The sequence below is a fragment of the Stegodyphus dumicola genome, chromosome 4 (genome assembly GCF_044657685.1).
Source record: "Stegodyphus dumicola isolate Sdum_Otavi_A_Nest chromosome 4, ASM4465768v1".
NCBI lineage: Eukaryota > Metazoa > Arthropoda > Arachnida > Araneae > Eresidae > Stegodyphus > Stegodyphus dumicola.
Genome location: NC_140771.1, coordinates 81,831,243 through 81,853,551, shown reverse-complemented (window position 1 = coordinate 81,853,551; position 22,309 = coordinate 81,831,243). Strand labels below are relative to the sequence as shown.

The 22,309-nt window shown below is 34.2% G+C and overlaps 1 long non-coding RNA gene across 1 annotated transcript in view; it reads right to left on the bottom strand.

Annotated features, from left to right (window-relative positions):
• Positions 1-3,368: 3,368 nt before the first annotated feature.
• The window catches only part of LOC118201877 (uncharacterized), a 214,659-nt gene continuing 195,718 nt past the window's right edge, over positions 3,369-22,309 (bottom strand). Inside the window, exon 4 of the long non-coding RNA XR_015040499.1 lies at positions 3,369-3,507. This is a non-coding gene — a long non-coding RNA (uncharacterized LOC118201877). The remainder of the gene's footprint in view (positions 3,508-22,309) is intronic.

The following is a 22,309-nucleotide window of genomic DNA, read 5'->3' as shown; positions in this document are numbered from 1 at the left end:
ACTGTTCTTCTCTCAAAACTGTAGTTCTTTCAAATGTATTTTCATGAAGAATATCTGTAATCTTCACAAAACATGCTCTTAAGCTTCAAAAACATGATTAATGAAAAAATAAAAATTTCATTTAGTAATTAAATTACTAATTTATAAAACATAATGCGTTCTCCTCATACCTTACCTATCTCAATACATAAAAATCCTTTTATTTCTTATTTATATATTTTCTGATTATAAATAATTGCATTTTTAAAATATTGTTTTTATTGTGTTTTTAAAGAAGTGTACAACATTAAAATTATTGTACGGGATAGTTTAAACATTGGGTATTATGTAATAACTATCTTTCCGTTTTGAAAGAACTACCAAAATTTCTCTGAGATTATTAAAGTAGACAATAGCAGCTACAGTAAGCGATACTGATCACGTTTGTCTACGGCTATTTTGATAATATTAAATGATGAGGAAGAACATCCTTCAAAACACCAATAAAGCTGAATTCATTTAATATAAATAAAATTAGAAATATATAAATACTTATTTCACAACATTTTAACTAGGATAAAGGTGTCTGACCGCTCTCAAATCAAGAGTTATTAAAAAACTCTGCCAAACTGATCATATTTTTTCCTAATTCTAAATAGTTGACTAAAATAAAAATCAAGCAGTTTGTTAACTTACTTTGTGACATTTTTCAATTATTTGGCAATTTTTAATATTTATTTTGACCTTTTTTGGAGAATTTATTTCGGACTAAAAAATTTATTCTACATTATTTTGATAACATTAACAGAATTGTTAATCCCAATAAGCGATGCAGTTTCCATGCTTCCGTATACAAACGGGCAGGATAACAATATCCGAATGATGACATTAACCGCGATCTTATTAAAAGCGTCTACTGTCCTTCGATCAAGCGATATACCCGCCATTTTTTGCCGAAAGCTCAATAAGGTTACAGTATCAATGTAGAATGATCACCAATGGGAATCATAATTCAAAAGCTAGTAACATTTCCGTTCTTACCAACGTCTTCCGAATTCCACTGTCTTCGTATTTCAGCATAAACTGAGAAACCAAGCTAACAGCCCGATCATTTTGGGTGAAAGAAACGGCCTGGCTGTTAGCATACTGATGGATAAATATGCTCCTGTTACCATACTGCGAAATTTCTCGAAACACATTATCAGGAAGCCATGCAGAGGTGAGTAGGCACGTCACGTCGTTACAACCCAGCAGTAAAACAAAATGGCGACGGAAAACGTAATAGAGGCCATTTCAACATCTAGACGTTAACACAGCGAATTGTAACTCTACATCCAAATAACAAAAGGAGTTTAGCCGTTTGTTCGCTTGCTTTTGGATAATAATGCCTTTAAAAGCAGTCGGCGGTTGCTTTCTCCGTCAGAGCACTTGTTATTTTATTCAAGATAAGCGTTTCAGCTTTTCTTGTTGCTTTTATCTCGCAGAGTGACATAATAAATTGGGTTCACATTTAAGAGTACTTAGAGAAATTGGTTTGATCTTAGGGAAGCTACTGCTTTAATTAGTTGTTCGAGTTTCTCCTTACGGCTGCTTTAGTTGTCTTCAGAACAACTTTTAATTTGTTAAGAGCAAATATCTGAAAAGGAAGGGGATCTTCGTTCATGCTCGGTTAAGGAATTCTAATTTTTATTTATACGCATTTTAGTAAACTGCCATTCAAAATGTATTAAACATTTACTATTATTTGAAAATTTACACTACCGATTCAAAATATGGTGATAAATATTTAGGTTAAGTTATTTGAATACTCTAATATGGCAAAGCAAACAAGGCTGTCAACCTAAATGCAGGGATGCCTTCGTGGAATACGGTTTAAGGAAAAGTGGCTCGTATTCACGTTACTCATAGGGAAGTCCAAGAAATTCAGCCACGCAGGCAGCTCGTTCTCCTGCGATCGAACCCAGGTCGAACTCCTTGTGTTCAAGAGTTTTAAATGAGTACTCGGCTACTGATGGTGCAATGACGTTAAACACTCGTGAAAATTTCCTTAAAAAATATAAGATTGGAAAAGCATGAATATATATTGCAGCTTTAAACGACAAGAGTTTTACAAATGAGAATTAGTTGAAGACAGCTCAAAGAGAAATGAGGCACGAAGCAGTATTTCGCTTTAACACACAAACGAGTGCTGCCAGTTTGACTAAAATTTGCATCATCAGTGTAGCCAAATCTACACGACTCTAGTGTTTCAAGAAATGCGAGGGAATTACTAAACTACACATTAAATGAACCCTATGTGTACAAATCTCATTAATTACGGTCTTTTAGTGAAGTATTTGCAGTTTTGCTCAAGGCGGGATGTAGGGGAATGAGCTACCAGAAAAATCTGGAAAAATAGTCTAAATTCTTCGCAAAACTGTTTCTCTAGTTTGCGAAATTTACCCAAGTTTGTTAAAAATTACGATTTATTTCCAAGGCCTTGTAGATTTAAATAGGCTGTACATAAAGTATTCTAAAACAGTTTGCAATTTAAACTTCTGTTCGCACGGAACTGGAAGTAGTAAAGAACGTGTAAAAAATAAGATACATGCACATTCAAAAAATACTCAGAAATTAAAGCTTGCTCAAAATAAATAATAAATAACAAAAATCGTAATTAAGCAATGCAAACAATAAATAACATGCAATTGGGTTTCTAATCCTCCCGATCGCAACCTGAGATCAGGTACATGAATTTTGTCGTGGGTATGACCTTAAGCATTTACTTTGTAGGTGGCAGAAACATGCATATGGCCTTGGAACGTATTAGGTTCTAGTCACTTTATAACTGAGAGAACGAGTTTGCTGAACTCAGCATTCTTTGGGGGATAAATTCCTTCTTCCCTTTCCATCAATCTATCGAATGGACTTTCTGCTCAACAGTATTTAAGTACCTGCATCTGAGAAAGCAGTATACACTTATTTATACCTTCTTCAAAGACCTGAACCTAAGACTATAGTTTAGGCTAAATCCTTTCACTATGACAATAGGACTCAATAAGTAATTTGAAAACTATTCTTCAATCAGATGGCCGGAAATTTAATACATTCATCAGGATTGTTCAATTCCCATTGGTCATTTAGTTTTCTAATTAACGAAAAATTACCCCATTTGTACCCCAGGAGGCAATCGATTTTACGTCAGTGACAATGAAGAAATTTCATACCAGTTTTGATGAAGAATAGCCTGAGAGACGCATTTGAGGGTTTCCTACATCTAAACAACTCAAGATGACCTTCGGCTCTCAGTATTTTAAGTGCTTCCGTGCCCTACAGACATCCAAGGCCTTCTTCGGGATCGAAACGGGTACAAAGATACGCAAATAAAAACAAATACATTTAAATATTTTTAAATTTGCAACAATGTGTTTATTCATGGCTTGTTTTCTTTCTCGTTTAGAATTGCTTAAAGTATGTTTTTTCTTATTGCAGAGGCACTTTATTACACACCATTGGACCCCGTGCATCAAAGATGCATGAAATTGGAACCTGAAAAAACATAAAAATAGAAATACAAAAAGGCAAACCAGAAATTAACCTCATTACAATAACAATAAAACTACATAAAAAATGGCAGATAAACAAATAACTACATTAAACATTAATAATAAATTAGTCTCTGGATGCCAACTGCATCACTCTCTAGACCACTAATAATTAAAATATGCTAAATTTTAAATAGTGCATGAGAAAACGTTACACAAACTAGCCCTGCACCCATAAAAATCAAATGGAATTATCATCCATTAAACTGAAGACATATCCTATATAAATCCTCCATTGACTGCATAATAACATTTATGATCATTACACGTATTTTTTAACATTCTCAAACTGCATGCAACCACAGTACTTCCTTCCAATTTACTACTACCGTGTTACCTAAAGTGGCTACTTTTACTTCAGTTTACTTTATATATAAAGAAGAGTATTCTCGTGTTTGTCCTTCAAACAAATGTATGGTTTTATTTCTATTTTGATGAAATTTTGCACACTTGATCTTCTAAAAAAAGGAAGGGCACTGTCCACTTAAGATTTCGAAAAACCACCCTACGGGGTTCACACACAGGACATTTGTATTAAAACGGTGCAATCACTACACCCTTTTTACTTCCTTGTACGAAGTAAAAAGGAAGTATTGTAATCGCGAAAAGTTTCAGACAGCATATTTCAACGAAAATATCCGTTTTGACCGCTATCGAATGCAATTTAACGATGTTTTTGGGTGATATCTGTACGTACGTGAGTGTAATACTCTTTTCCTTCAAGAAAATTATAAAACTGCTTTAAATTAATTCTGAAGAGAATTTTTCGTGGCGTCTGTACGAACGTATGTACGTACGTGCGTACTTATCTCGCATAACTAAAAAACGAGTAGCCTCAGAACGTTGAAATTTTGTATATAGGACTGCTATAACATGTAGATGTGCACCTCGTATTTTGGTTACAATCGGCCACACCAAACGTATATAAATATATTTATATATACGAGGCGTATTCGGAAACTAAGTACCGTTTTGAAAAAAAAAAAAAAAAGTAAAACAATTTTTTCGAATCCAATTTTATTTTTATATGAAAAAACATGTATTAAACTATTTTTCAACATAATTTCCGCCAATGATCAAACACCTGTCGTAGCGGTTGACCAGTTTTTGTATACCATCGTCAAAGAAACTTCCCGCCAGTTTCGATAACCACGACTCCACAGCATTTTTCGTGTCATCGTCAGATCCAAAGCGCTTGCCACCAAGCTCGCGCTTCATGTGCAAGAACAAGTGATAGTCGGACGGCGCCAAGTCCGGGCTGTACGGCGGGTGATCGAACTGCTCCCAATGGAACTGTCGAATTAACGATTGAGTGACACCAGCAGTATGGGGCCGAGCATTGTCATGGAGCAACACAATTCCTTTACTGAGCATTCCTCTTCGCTTGTTTTGAATGGCACGCCTTAGTTTTGTTAAAGTCACACAATATCTTGCCGCATTAATGATTTCACCTCTGGGAAGAAATTCAGTAAGCAAAACGCCTTTCCTATCCCAGAAGACAGTGCACATGATTTTTTTGTGATGACATTGTCACTTTGACCTTTTGATTTTTCGGAGAATGAGTCTCCACTCCATCAATTGTTGTTTCGATTCTGGTGTGAAATGACACACCCAAGTTTCATCACCTGTCACAATTTGGCTTAAAACGTTTTCTCCGCGTGAAAATGTACCGCGTGAGAAATGTCAGGGCACTACCAAGTCGCTTTGTTTTGTGAACATCAGTGAGCATTTTTGGAACCCATCGGGAACACAGTTTGTGATAACTCAAGCGGTCAGACACAATTTCAAACAAAACAGTACGTGAAATTTGTGGAAATGCCTCTGAAAGAGTTGTCATTGTGAAGCGTCTGTTCTCATGAATTGCTTCATCAACTTTCCTTACCAAATCATCGGTGACAACAGAAGGCCGACCACTCCGAGCCTCGGCGTGGACATTTGTTCGACCTGCATTAAACATTCCTACCCACTTTCTCACCATTCCATTACTTATCGCGTATTCACCGTAAACTTCTGTCACTTGATGATAGAAAAGCCAAACTTTTCCAAGGAATCAACTGGGGTCAGAATCCTCATATCAACAAAATCCTGTACACAACCGTCATAGAACGCATCTGCTTGTATGCCGCAACAATCTGGGCAAATCCAATGCAGGGCAGAAAGCAAAAACAGCTACTCACTATCCAGCGTCCTTTCGCGCTTATGATATGCAAAGGTTTTCGAACCACTGCGACATCCGCAGCACTAACACTAGCCCGCATCCCTCCCCTTTATCACAGAGCCACGCAGGAAGCAGCGACCACCAGGATACTACAACTCAGACAAGATGCCACCTTTAATGGACACACCTTCAGCCCCACCTCCTACGAACACCTAAGGCATCACAGCAGACAACATCCAGGTGACAAAGGAAAAGGAGTCATCATCAGCATGCCAAAAGCTCCCTCTTCAAATATCACAAGCGCTCATCCTGTCTACTATACGGACGGCTCTAAGCAGGACGCAGGAGTCGGCAGCGCCTTCCTTCTTACCCACCATAATGAAGTCATCACAAGCTGGAAGGGCCATCTCCAACCACATAATAGCATCTTCCAAGCTGAGGCACTCGCCATCCTGAAGGCCATAGCGCACGCGGCACGCTTCAACTACCGCTCACCCATAATCTGCACTGATAGCCAGTCAACACTACATGCCATAAAAAATCACAGACATACATCACCAATCATCAAAGACATTCAAAGTCTACTGCAGCAGCATCGCTCCAACCCAGCAAGACTCATATGGGTGAAGGCCCATGTGGGCCTTGCTGGCAATGAAGCTGCAGATGCCCTAGCCAACGAGGCAGCCACCAACCATGAGGCCATAGAAGTGAACCTACCAGCTCCATCCTCCTACCTCAAGTCACAGCTCACACGAGCAACCATTACAGCCTGGCAACACGACTGGGACAGCTGCGACACGGGGCGTCGCGCTCACGTTTTTCTACCAAAAGTCTCAACTAGCCGACTCTGCTCCATACCGCCGCTTACCAGATTTATAACAGGGCATGGGCCCTTTCCCACGTACTACCACAGACATGGCATATCCACCACAGACATCTGCATATGCGGACAAGAAGGCAACCCTAACCACTACCTGTTCGCATGCCCTTTTACCTCGGCCATGCACCTTCCAGAGCCTACCACCGATCTCGATGCCTTTCTCCGTTTCACGGTTAAAAACCGTGCAGTGGTGAATAAAATTTGCCAAATGGTTAACTACCTAGCCACACAGGGTCAAGACGTCTGTCTCCCGACTTAAAACGTCCATCGCCGTTCTTCACAGAAGTCCTCAACCGCAGTATACTGAGTGCCTGTGCTAACTGAGCTACGCTAACTGTGCTACGCTAATTGTGCTATAATCTGTGCAACAAACGTGCATAACGGACCTAGCGCATCATATGTTAATTTTTTTAAGCATGATATATGCCATGCATGTTTATATCCCTGTTTATTACATATGTACACTATGTATAGTACGAGTAATTTAAGTGTTGGGGTATAGTGTTTTGTATCTTAAGCACATGCGTTTTGTTCATCTGTGTATTTTGTTTTCAGCATTGCGTTATATGTGTTTATTACAGCATATTTATTTTATGTGTATGTCCAATGTGTATCGCACTATATGCATCTGTCACTGAATAAGTATTTGCCTCAATGGCAGCACTGAATGTACATTACTATTGCTTCTGTATTGCGCTCATATACTCATGTCTCCGAATTATAACTTATGTGTCACGCATATCGTCTCCTGCATATCTGCATTTTACTTCTTATACCTTTTGTATATTTTGCGCATACGAGTACTGCACTACAGTATATGTGTATATGTAATTATTATTGTAAATTGCAAGATTGCAATAATTGCCAGACTGCAATTTATCGCCAGATTGAAATGTGCGCCTGTGTACGAAATAACCAAACTTTGGAAATTGCCATTTGATTTGTAATTATGCTATTGCAACAACACTGTGCGCGGAAAATGCTTATATTTGATTTTAATACGTAATGTGTACATTGTAATGTTTAATTATGTGTAATTATGTTTACTTGGGTGTTTTAATTATGTTGATGTAATGTTTAATTATGAGTATAATGAAATTTGCGTAATGTGTTTTAATGCGCAATGTATGTAACATGTGTATATCTCTGTTACTTATGTGCAATGTGTATAGTATTTTATGTGTCGGTGTATAGTGTTTCGTATATTAAGCACACGCGTTTTGCGCATCTGTGTATTGCTACTTGTATCAATTGTGCACGAGTCTTGCTTTACATATGCTTATCACAGCCTATTGTATTTTATATATGTCTAATACGTATCGCATCATATGTATACCCTGTACAAGTACTTGCCTCTATGGCGGCATTGCTCGTACACTACTATTGCTGCTGTACTGCGCGCGTAAATGCTAATGCATTAATTTATTACTTATGCGTCATGCATATCATTTCCTGCGTTTTGTACCTTTTGTATCTTTTGTGCTTATGAGTATTGCATTACATTTGCTTATTATTGCACTTTATATCATTGTATATTGCATTACTTCTATTGTACATCGTATTACCTCTATGGCTTCACTGATTGTACACTATTATTGCTACTGCACTGTGCGCGTAATATGCTAATATCTCTGATTATTACATATGTGTCCTGCGTAAAGTGTTCTGTGTATTTGTGTATTGCGTTATGTAAATTATATGCATATGAATTCTGCACTATATGTGATTATTACTGTATTACTGTATATTATATTACCTCCGCTGCATATTGCATTGCATTCTGTGTCCTACGTACTGCATCCCATGTATCTGTGTACTGCGTCTGGTATCAATTGTGCATATGAGTACAGGATAATATGTGTTTATTATTGCACTTTGTATTATTGTATATTGTATTACCTCTATTGCATATTGTATTACCTCTACAGCCACATTGATTGTACACTACTATCGCTACTGCATTGCGCGCGTTAACATGCTAATATCTCAGATTATCACTCATGTGTCCTGCGTAATGTGTACTGTGTACATGTGCACTGCGTTACGTATCTTCTGAGCATGTGAGTATTGCATTATATGCGTTTATTATTGCATATTGTCACTGTACATTGTATTACCTCAATTGCATATTGTATTGTGTATTGTATTAAGTGTTTAATTGTTTTTGTGTACCTTCTCAAGTGTCTTTAAGTGTTTAGGTGTCTACGTGTCTGAAGCGTCTTAGGTGTTTGAAAGTTATAGGTGTTTTTAGTATTCATGTATTCTTTTTATTTATTTATTTATTTATTTATGTGCACATTTCATGCGTGTTTATGCTCTGTTTAATGTACAAACAAGACTGCCCCCCCCACAAATGTACATCAAATTTCAATGTAGCACAATGTCACCCTTGTATGGCCATGTTTAATCTGAATGGAATATCAATAAGCTCCAGGTGCGGCCTTGTGCGGCTCCAGGGAGTTGTTGCATCTGGTTAGTGGAAGGCGTGGGACATATGCCTGCTTACCCCTGTTAAACACCAGGCGTCCCCGTCCTCCGTCACCTGTCACCTGTCACTTGACGATAAATTTCGGCCGGTTTAACATTCCTCGCGTTCAAAAATTTAATCACGGCACGAACCTCACAGTCAGCGAGAGAACTAATTGTCTTAAACATTTTGAATGTGCACAGCAAACTGAAAACACAACATAGAGCAACCAAAATGGCGACAATTGAAAGTCAATGAACAAGAAAGACTAGTGCTCATGCGCGGGACGCCTACCACAGCGCTGCGACGGCGCTAGAATGAAACGGTACTTTGTTTCCGAATACGCTACGTATATCCACTCTGTTACCCGGCTCAGTGATCTCAGTTTCTTTACACTTATATGTTTGTAAATTGTACACTGCTCAAAAAAAAATGGGACAGTGCTATATCTCCCGTTCTACTGGGCCGATTGACAAAATTCAAACTACGTTTTTCATGTCTCGAAAGCGCGACTTAGGATATATATTAGATTTATATATAGTACTATTCTAACATAGGTATTTTGACACAAAATCGGACTTTTTCTGAAATAACATACCAATTTTTTTACATATTTCGATTCTACGACTCAAATTATGCCAGAATACCAAGTTTTGTAAAAATCGTACGAATAGTTTTTAAAATATTAGCTCTCAAAATTTTAGCTCCTCAATGTTAATTGAATTTGGCAAATATTTATTAATATCTCTTTTTCTATTAAACTTTTTTGATTTTTTCTCTCACATTTCGAAATTTTGGTTCATTCCAAATAAAATTTACCCATTTTTTGCTTTTTATTTTTTAAATTTCTATTTTTAAATAATTTCTATAGATTTTTCGAAAAAAATTTTGAATTGTAACCTATAAAATTTTTACCATCATCTTAAAGTAGGTGTATTTTTAAGCATATCTGCAAAAAATTAGACTTTTTTATTCAAAATTTTCTAAGATATACACGAATTTACATAATTTCGCGTTTTGAAATTTGGCACCTTTTTTTTGAGCGATAATAACGCCAAATGTGGTCTATGGATTTTTGTTACACTGAAATGCCACAGCTATTTTTAACCTTAAACTTCAAGTAAAATTTTACGGAGAATTAATTATATGACATATTTTCCCTCAATGATGCGTAATAAATATTTATTAATACTATATGAAAGGCTATTTTTTTAAATTATAGATGATATTATTCAAATTTTTAACTATTTTTTTTTTAAATTTCTCTCGTATCTTTTCTTTTTTTAAAAAATTTAAGAGTAAGTTTTCGTAAGAGTAAATTTTTACCTTCGGCGTTTTATCGTCTGCTACTTTACTTCGTTTAAATCGAATTGTCTAAAACTGAGAATTTTCGTTTGATATTTATTTGAATTTTATGACATTAACTGTATAATTTATTTCTAAACAAACTGTTGCTTTTGAAGTCTCTGAAAGAGCGGCTGATACTATTATCCATATTTTTAAAGCACAATATATTTTTATAGAAACATAATATTTAGAATAATCATTTTTTATAAAAGTCAAATTATGATATAAACATACAACTCTCTAGAGACTGAATTAATGGAAGTTCAATGGTTATGTAGAAATGATCTGCAGCTACTTAATGGCTGGATAAGTCAGCAGATTCTGTGGACAAGTAAGAATAATTATATAAACGACACCAACATTCTGGATTCAATAAACAACGAGGATACGATGTTTACTAAATGAATTTAAGAAGTTTTAAAACATAAAAAATCAACTCATTTTTTTCCTAAAATGTATTTTTGTGCGTAGCGTATTTTCATTATATCCTTAAAATTCTAATTTAGAATGTAATTGTCAAGAACTGAATCCTAATCATCAGTAATATAATAAGTAATTATTACGGTTATTAATAAATCCTTCTTATAAAGTAATTGCAAATATTTCAAAAAACTTTCTGTCTGAAAATTTTTCTATGCAAATATTTTTAATTTATATTAATCAAGATTGCACACCATATTACTTATTTCCACTTCAATTCTTACCGTCAGTTCTAGTAGAATTTACAAATCAATTATATTTAATTAAGGATTGGATTGGATTATTTAATTATGGCAAAGCACACGAGGGCTATCTGCCTAAAGGGAGGGATGCCTTCGTGGAGGACTTTCTAAGGGAAACTGGCTCGTATACACGTTACACATGGGGAAAACCACGAAACCGCCCATGCGGCCAGCCCGTTCGCGGGATTCGAAACTCGAACTGAACTACCAGTGTTCAGTGTCTTTACCGGCCTTTGGTGGGCTATTTAATTAAGGAATGACCATCTAAGTTAAGAAACAGCGTACCGTAACAACATTTCAATTATTGGTTCCGTATCTTTCATATTACTTCTTATTGGTTAGCTACATGATTTATAATGAGTATTCGGATTTTACTAGTAACTTCACTTGGAAATCGCGCTTAAACTAGGTTAGTTGGTTATTTGAAAATAGAAAGAACATGGGAGCTATTTGATTAAGATGCTTTCATAGAGAATCTTTGTAAAGAGAACCTAAAAAACTACGAAAACCAACCATGCAGCCTGGGTTAGACTGAGCAGCAAACAATTAGTATTTAACAATCTTTTCTTTTTCAAATGCTAGGCAACTGATGAGTCTCCAATTAAATCTCCAATTTAATATTTTATTTGTAAATATTTAAAATATTGTTGTATTCTTTGACACAAAAAGCAGAATTTAAGTTTTGTTAACTCGTTAGTAAACTACCAAGCCGTAGTGCAAATGAATATTCAATTTCTTTGGCAATAATTGTATTCACTTAATATTCTTGGAATATGAGCTAAAGAAGGAACGTTCTCAGAAGATTAAAGAAGTGTTTAAATCCAGTGATATTAGGTTTGTCTCAGGATCAAAACGATTCTGCAATTGCCCGAGTAGTTGACTTGTAAATGGATGTGAATTAAGCAGATGACTTTTAATCTTACTTTATTCAGCCAGAAAACGTATTCCATATGTTTTGTATTGCATGACAATGCATCTTTTCATTATTCAATAACCAGTCGGAGAACCGCTTGTGTTCGGAAAATAAGTATGTATATTCAATCGTCCTGCATGTTCTTCAAATTTGTCTTCTTGTGATTTTTTTTCTTTCTCAAAAACTAAAGTTGCCTAAAGGAAAGTTTTTTGACATTGAAGAGACAAAATTAATATGACATCTACTTTTAGAGGCATGTCAAAAACAGATCTCTACAAACCTTCTCTTCCATTACATGTTGTGCAGTCAGACAAAAAGTTACATCAGCGTAAATTCTATAATTTATTTTTATTACACTCTGATTACTTTATTAGCATACAGTGAATATATACTAAATCTTTTACTTTAGCTTAAGTAATTCGGAATTTTTGACGGAATTGTTGTCGGAACTAGGACTTAGAAGATAAGTCAAATTAAATATTTCGATAACCCAGTAAATTCAAGTTCGAAATTTCAATATTTTATTTTCGGAAGGAGGGGAAATGTTTTCAGTTTTGGTCCATTATACTAAGTATATTTGCTTCGATTTTTTATTTTTCCATAAAAGCGAAAATTTTACGCATGGTATACATATAACGCATAGCTTCAAATTAAAATTTAATAATATACAGAGTGGTTATTATTAAAGTTCTACATTGAAACGGTCATAAAAGGAAAACTACTGGACCAAATGTTATCAAACTTGGAAATCGTGTAAAGGAGGTCATGGGAATTTATTTTCCGCGAAAAAAAGGAAGTTCGAAACCTCACCACCAGGGGGGAAATGGCGCTGTATGCAATATTGTTAAACGAAATATGGGTCGGAATCTAACTTAACCTTTTGTTAAACGGGTTTAATATGTTGTATACCCTTAAGGAACTTTGAAGTAGGCAAATTACCATTTAAAGACGTTAAATTCGATAAATGTCGAGTGCGCCATCCCTGTAAGTGAGAAATTCGTCCGTGAAAACCACGAATTAGCGATTAGAAAATATGACATCGCAAATCACTCTCACAAGTGCGTACAATCTGGAAATCGTTTTCTTACAGATCGCTAATTTGTAATTTTTTAAGCCTGAATTCGGCACTAAAACATGAAGATACTGATTCAAAACGCTTTTAATCGATTTGGGCCAAAGAAATCTCTCATGTTATCTATCTAGTTCCATTGCATTCTCCTACTGCATTCGATTGCATAACAGTCATTTCACACCGTTTACTGTTGAATGACAGCTAGTTTTATAACTGAACCATTTTTTTCTGAAGAGCAGTCGACATCTGGACCACTGCGATTGCAGCTCACTTAGAGCCAATATTAAAATGTTTCGTGATACATGAACTGCAGTAACGTGGCATTTTAGATACTACGATTTTTATGCAGGGCTGGGCACCACCTCAAGAGTGTCGCATAGTTACTTAGGCAACATTTCACGAATGAACGTCTTATAGGCCAACACTTCCCCTCTTCCCACCAGACCTCAACCTCTGTGACTTTTGTCTATGAGGCTATCTCAAAAGCACTGTTTATGGTGATAATCTAAACAATTTGGCTGAAATGAAAAATGTGAGACACTGATAACATTCCTATATGATTATGTACTGATAACATTCCTATATTCCTATATGATATGCTATGTGTAACGTGTATACGAGCCAGTTTCCCTTAAAAAGCCCTCCACGAAGGCATCCCTCCCTTAAGGCAGATAGCCCTCGAGTGCTTTTCCGTAATCTAATAAACCAAACCAAAACCAAACCTGATATGCTAAGAGCTGATGTTGAGAATGCAGTAACGTGATTTAATTTGCTTTCGGAAAATGCTGGACGCTGCATTGAACATGCTTTGCAACACGTTTCGGAAAATATTAAACACATTTAAAACAGATGTTTTCGTGTCTTATTTCATTTAACAATATTGTATACAGCGCCATTTTTTCCCTGATGGTGAGTTTTTGAACTCTTTTTTTTTTTTTTTTTTCCGCCGAAAATAAATTCTCATAACCTCCTTTACACGATTCCCAAGTTTGATAACATTTGGTCCGGTAGTTTTCCTTTTATGACCATTTCAAAGTGAAACTTTAATAATAACCACCATGTAAAATAAGCTTTAAAATTCTGACAGTTTGGTTCAAGTCCCAACTTTAAAAAAAATATATATATATAAATTTTTATATTAATTCTATTAGAAAGCATGTTTTAAGAAGCTAATTTTTCTCTCGCGTTATAGATTGTATAAAAAAACATGATCTTTAATATGATTTAGATTGTTTCAGCCGATATAAGAATCGGGTTACTCTGTGGTACAGAATAAACCCTGCTGGACTGTTTTATTTCTTTGTCATTTAGCAAAAATCTTTTAATTAAAATATTTATCCGTTGGACTTCACTTTAAACTTTATTTATAGTTAAAATGACTAGAAAATGAAAAGCTGTCTTTAGCTGAAACGAAATTCATATAATTGATATTTTAAAAAATTCACAAGAATGCAAAATGTATGGAAGTCTAGCAGCCGAAAAATCTTAATTTTCTTGTGTGAGCACTGAAAATAACTGTAGAAGGAAAGAAGAAAATTAGGGAGAAAAGTAAGCAAAAATTTGCAGGGAAATTTGTCTGTCAGACGTACCAACATGTTCAAAAAGTTGGACGCTTTCGAATATACTTTCAGGATACTTCAAAGAATTTAGGTGTTCAAAGAGAAAAACACTTGGACGAGTACACCAGCAAATACCATCAATTGAGCTTGATCCCATGATTTCCTCAGTCGAATTATTTGAAGATTCAGGAGTTTATCCAGTGATGTATGTGGATGTCACTTAGAGATGTTTCTTTTCCCTTCCTGATGAAACAGCGGCCGAGCGGTAAAGTCGCTGAACACTGGTAGTTCGGTCCGAGGTTCGAATCCCGCGAACGGGCTGGCTGCATGGGCGTTTTCGTGGTTTTTCCCATGTGTAACGTGTATGCGAGCCAGTTTCCCTTAGAAAGTCCTCCAGGAAGGCATCCCTCCCCTTAGGCAGATAGCCGTAGTGTGCTTTGTCATAATAAAATAAAGCAAAACCTTTTGATGAAACCAGTCTTTCCTTTCATCTCATAGCTTCAAAATGTTTAGTCTCTAAAGACTGATAAAGGCTCTGACGAAATACTTCGTGAAGAACTTTCTAAGGGAAACCAGCTGTCATACGCGGTACACATGAGAAAATCCACGAAAACGCCCATGCAACCAGCCCGTTTACCGGGGTTCGAACCCCGGAGTGAACTACCAGTGTTCAGCAACTTTACCGCTCGGCCGTTTGTGGGCCTTTATGAAATGGAAGGCGATAACTTTATTTAAAATGATTGTCAGAAATACCAAAATGTTTCGAAAAGTTGGATACCTTTCAATATACTTTCAGAATGCTTAAAGAAACAGAGAAGAAAAATAAATTTTTTCGTAAAATTTAGTATTCGTATTTTTTTAAATTTAAAACTTTTCAATCTTATGATATTTGATTCTTGCGATTTCAAAAATAAAATATTTGACTAAAATATGAATAACATTTTAAGAAACCAAATGTAGGATAAAATTGTGTAAAGCAATGGGCACAATGATAAAACTGTTTAAAGCAGTGTATGCAAGTCATCCTAAGTTAAAATATCGGTTATACATCTCTCTTATTTATATATATTTTTTCTGAACGGAACATTGAAAGGCGTGTAAAACTGTGCTTTACTGTATTTTCTCTTTTAATATAGTATGCAGTTTTCAAACGCATCGTGGTCTGGGTTACAAAGTATTCTTCCGAAAAAAACGCAGTTCAAATAAATAAAATCAAATTCTGGAAAATTGATATTAATAAATCTATTTAAAATGCTCAGTTCGAAGGAATAAATAGAAAATTTTAAAACAATTATCTGAAAAGACAATGCAACACAAACAATTAAAATAAAACTATAAAAATTTAAAAATGACTTAAAATAATAGCTATGACGAAAAATATATATAAAGAAAACTATTTGAAAAAAAAAATAAACGCTGCACCTTTATTTACGCAGTTCGAATAGGTAAATAGAAATTTTTAAAACAGTTATTCGGAAAAAAAAAAAAAAAAAAAAAAAGTTCAACTTAAACAATTAAAATGAAATTCGAAAAAGAAAAAATTACTTAAAATAATAAGTTATAATTAAAAATATAATATAAAGAATATTATTTGGAAAAAAGGAACGATGGTGACTTTTTTTTCCTAAGGAAACTAGGTTGCCATATATTAAGAAGTTCGCCAAATGAAGTATGCTTGGCGCAAACTGACAAAAAAGGGCTAACATAAATTTGTGAATTTCTCCGTAAATTTCGCTCCAAATTTTACAAAATTTCATATTTAGGCGTAATTTGAGTCGTAGAATCGAAATATGTAAAAAAAATGGTATGTTATTTCAGAAAAAGTCCGATTTTGTGTCAAAATACCTATGTTAGAATAGTGCTATATATAAATCTAATATATATCCTAAGTCGCGCTTTCGAGACATGAAGAACGCAATTTGAATTTTGTCAATCGGCTCAGTAGATCGGGAGATATAGGACTGTCCCATTTTTTTTTTTTGAGCAGTGTACATTTTTTGCTTTAAAAATGATTGTATTACGTTGTTTTTATCTTCCGGTTAAGGTTTTTGTGCCTTTAGTAAATCTGTATGCAATATTTTTAGCATTATCAACAATTTTAAAGTTGTCTAAGTGCCGCTAAGCCTTTTTTTATGGCGGCAATTGATGTTTACATTTGAAACAGGAGACTAGTGGATTTGTTGCCAATCTATAGAAACTTAGTTTCGCAACAACAAAGATAACGCATTCATTTATTATTGCCAATTAAATCATGCTTAATTCTTTCTGGAATTTTTTCGACGAAATAAGTGTTTAAGATTTACTTCGTAATTTTTAATATAGATATTTTGAGTTTTTATGTATTTTTGCCTTCTCGCGAAGTGAGAAATGAATTAATTAAATGATAAATACTCAATCGTCTGTGAAAAACAGTTTCTTTTTTGTTTTGTTTTCTTAATTTCTTTTATACATCATTCTAGCTTTATTATAGTATTTGAATAGAACATGTGGCAACGATTAGATAATTCTATTCTGTAAATAATATAAATTTTGTGCCTTATGTGTTAGAATATGAACGAAATATATAAGTTAACTGTTATATAATTATTGGATTATATAACAATTACCTTAGTTTCCGTTATATAATTATTATTTAAGTTAACTGTTATATAATTATTAATACTGTTAAGTTAATCTAGTGCCAGAGTGTCGCTATGGTTAACAAATACTAGAGTGAATTTTAAAGAATGCATTTATTCTATTGTGGTTTATGCGCTGTCGGCAAAGTAGATTTAATTCAATCCAATAAGTTTAAATGAAATGCAAGAAAAAATGCGTATAATTTAATATTCCGTACAAGGAAGTCATGTGGTGTACACATCAGATTTTTTTGTTCACATGAACCATCTTTTGTTCACGTTTGAAGTCGACATTGCTGCGATCCTGCATTGTTGCGAAAGTGGAAAATTTATATAAGTAAATACATCCTAAGAAAGTCATTTATATTATTTTACAATAAGTAAATATTAATATTTGTACATAGCTTTAACTTTGAAATCATTAGTTTCACGCCGTCGTCGCTCCGTTTCCGCTATCAGCTCTTAGTAAAAGTGTCATATGGCGCTTGTTTGATTATTCTTAAGAAGCGTGCAGAACTTTCCAGAATAATGCAAAATTTTTTCAACAGCAATTAAGTGGCAATTTTTATCCGTTTTCCACGAATTTTTCGAAAACGATCAAGTAGACAGGCAATCTGCAAGGTGATTTTCTGAAGGGGGAAAAAAAAATAGCCAATAAGAAAGTAAATATCAGTTCTTACTAAAACTGTTAGATGGCACCATGTGAGCTGTCTCTCGTGTTGAACCTTTAGAGCAGAATTTAAATGCGCTGTCTATCAATTTTTCGCGAACACTTCGAAAACAGGATTTCGAAAAAGTACCTCTATCCCCCTAAACGTATCTCTTTACTCTACGTAACGCTCGGGCATTGTCGAATACTTGATAAAATATCAGTTTGACGTAACATAGAGGTAGAGAGTGGCAATATGTTTCCTCGGGAAAAGAAAAAGCCAGTGTCGCTGAAAGATTTCCAAGTGGGGGCCATTTTTATAAATTAGAATGTTTTGCAAATCACCTTACTTTGGTCCTCTTTGAAAGTAGGTTTTTAGCATATATTACAACCAATATACTTATATTTTAAAAACACAATTAGCTTTAATCCATTTGACGTTGAATCGGTATTCATCAATTACCTTAACAGAAGAAAAGTATCTTCTGCGTTTAATATTTCAGAGCAATTAAAATTTAGATAATATTTATCTTACCACCTAAAAATTAAATAAATATTGATACTCACATTAATGAGATGAAATTTGCCTGCTGATTCGTTCACAGCTGTTCTATCTCACTTAAAATAACGCACCAAATAACGACCCCATTACCTATATGAACTCCTGTGGTATGTACAGGATTACTTGCCAATGTGATTTAATTTACATTGGTCAAACTAATACTTCCTTAGAAATTTCGGACTAACATTAATCAAGTAATTAAGAAAAAAATCCATTATTGCCCAAATGCTGGTCAGAAAAATCACGTTTTCCATTTCTCTGAATCCTCAATTATTCAAAAACATCTTTTGTTGGCGAATTAGATTTTCTGGAGGCGTTTCACATTAAGTCTTTTAGTTCTATCTAACGATCCCAGTTCCAGTCCTTAGCTTTAATCAAATTATTCTATAGCTATTTTCATTGTTCATCAATAGATGGCGCCAGTAACTTATCCTTCCTCTCATTGTTATTGCCTGAGCACGGCATTTGTACTTTGGCAGCTGAATAAGGCTGCATATTTAAACTAGTCCTGCAAATTTATGAATACTACGCTGATTCTTGATGCCTTACAGATTCAAATAATAATTACTCTATGCTTAGACGTAAGCTGGTGAGCTTAAGTCTGAGATCGGCTTTCTCAAGACGGTCCATTTCTTGGAGTTATTAACTGAAAAACCCTTTCTTACACAGATACGTTGAAGCAAGCTGAATTGTAATTTTTAAAACGCCATTGTACAGTTCACTATACTCTGTTTCCAGTGATAATGGGAGGTCCAAAAATTAATTTTATCTTACTTTTTATTTTAATTTTAAGAATATTTAAATTCCTTGTGAGCCACATAGCCCCACTGCCTTGCGCACACAAACCTTACAGAAGTTTTTTCCTAAAAAAAGGGCAATACAACAATATAAAAATGAATTAAAAATACAAATTCGCAGATGAAATTATGAAATAAATATACAAAACGAAGAGAATGTCATTTTATGTCTTGAATAAACGCATGGAAAAGTGGAGAAAATTTACTGTTTAAAGGATTTACCTGGGAAATGAGTTTTCTTCCTTCCATAAGGTATGGACAGTAGAACAACAAACGTTCGACATTTTTTACTCCCCTGAATCTGTAGGGATACAAATCTATAAGAGATAGTTCTCTTCAGATACGAGGTGAAATTATCGTGCCTGTTAGAAATTTAGTCATTTGAAATTTGCAGAAAAAATGCTTATAATTCAGTCTGTGAGAAATAGAAGAAAAGATATTTTAGTCAGGGAGACGGTAGAAGAATTTCTGTATAATTTATTCTACTCGAGAATGGTTTTATTTCAGCTTTGTTTCTTGAAGAATGACTTAGGCAGTGTCACTGTAGTGTTAACTTGAAAGTTTGTAGCTTGTTTTGCAAACCAATGAAATTGCCAGTGCGGCCACGTACATGAGAGATGATACCGTGACAGACATGCCAGTGTATTTTGCCATAAGTTATCTTCACGAAATGATGAAAAATTTTGTTAATTTCTTTCACAAATAACTGGAGATTTTTGCAAAAATAGGAGGACCATTAAGAGAAGTATAAAGGAACAGTTTGAGAATAATGGCATAGGCGGACTTTGTCATAATTATCAATGTTTGAATAATTACAACAGTAGGATCATTTTTGTTTTTTTTAGCTCCAATTCTATCTGTTTTTGTACCACAAAGTACACTAAAAGGCTTAAAGTAATTATTAGCATTAATAAAATGAAAAAAGAAATAGCTGTGAAAAGATTGTAAAAAAAAAAAAGAGAGATTAATAAAATAATTAAACAAAATAAAAAAAAATTTAAAAAAATCTGAAAGAGGTTAGATTTTTCCAAAAGGAATCTTTTACATTTAATTATTTTTACTTTAATTGCTTTTAATTATTTAAAGAATTATGTAATTTATATTTAATTATTTCCATATTTTAAATTTTAATTTTTAATATTATCCATATTTTTATGAACAGCATCTGTTGCTCTCAAATAACTTAGTTTGCTAATCCACAATAAACAGTTTGAAAAGTGAATACTTTACATTTTACCAAGTGGCAATAGACTCGAATCAAAAGTGAAGTGATGCATTTACAGTGAATCGGCACATTTCATTTTAAGAGTAATGTTAATAACCGTTTGGGGTTAATAAAATAAAATAAATAATTTTAAAAATTTCAGATTCAAAAGTGTTCAGATTTTAACTTTCGCCGAAATGGCTCTATTAAAATTTAATACGGTTTATCAGAAAAGATTATTGATAGAGCTGGACGGAGCCCAATAGATATTGATAGAGAGCCCAAACGGAGCTGCTAAACATTATATAGGAATGATATTAGATGAATATAAATTTAGACTAATATAAAAAACGTAATATATCTTCTTTACATTTGAATAGTGGAAAAATATTTAAAGTCTTTCTATAAAAATATTGAATGCTTTTATTAAAATATATCATGAACAAAACGTATTTTATTTAAATCAATCTGATTAAAAAGTTAAAAAAAAAAAATTAAAACTACATCGATTGCTTTTAAAAAGTTTAGTTTGTTAATTAATTACAGATATATTAAATATAAAACAATAATACCATGCTTTCCTCCAAATGTCAGGTGACAGGAGGACGGGGACGCCTGGCGTATAACATAGGTAAACAGGCATATGTCCCACGTCCTCCACTATTTCGAAGAAACAACCCGCTGGACCCCGTGAGGCTGCACCGCGAGTTTACATGGCCATACAGGGGCTAGATGTCAAGTAGATTTTACATAGGACATTGTTTATAAAACAAAGTAACTTAAAAAGAATATAAAGGATAGTACGAGTATTAAAACACTAAAACAAACATATAAGCTGAAACACATAGATATACAAAATTAAACGTAAAAGCATAAAAACACACTCATAATTACGTAACATAAAGACATGTAAAAACACACGAGAATAAATACGGAAACACATAGAGCACATAAATGCAAATATTGCACACGTCGAGCACTGTCGAGCCTCTTGACATCCTCCAAATGTCAAGAGACTCGAATGAGAAATAAAACAACTCAAAATCGCATTTCGAGAATAACATAGCCCGACCTAAGAGAAATAAAAGATTAAGTTGGCGGAATCAAAAAAATAATTAAACAAAATAAATATTTAAAGCACAATTATTATTAAAAAAAAAAAAAAACAATAATCTCAATTGAGAATGAACTTCTCAGAAGTAGAAAGTGTCTCTGTAGTCCGTAAAAGTATAAAAAAAAGAAAAAAAAATTGGTGGCCAAGATATAGAAAGTGTCTAAAACGCCCAGTAGGATCTCCGTGCGCTGGGCGTTTTTTTTTTCCTAATGGCAGAATATATTCAGTTCACAGGCGCTAGCCTTTGCTAAGGCCGGAAGCGAAGGTTATTTAATTATGAAGGAACCTAAAAGGTGGACACCGTTAACTCCTATGAAAGGACGGACAAATTACATTCATGCCTTCTCCGGAATTCGAACCCCGAGCTCTTCGGTACGGCACTCAGTGTCACTAGTCAGTTTCCTGTCTAGATGGTTCTTGTGCTGTACATGATGAGAATGATGTTTTCATAAAGAAGAATCATGATGTAAGAAGACGTAAAGAAGAGCCATGTCTTTATAAATAAAAATAAATAATTTCTAAAGAGATTTCAGTGTATATTTTGTCCAAATTGTTTATAGTTAACATTAACTTATTAAACAGATGCTACAGTTTTACAGAAGATATGGAAGGAAAAAAATCGAAAACGAAAGTAAAGAACTGCACTATTTTAAGAATGCTTACTATACTTTATCTTCAAACTAA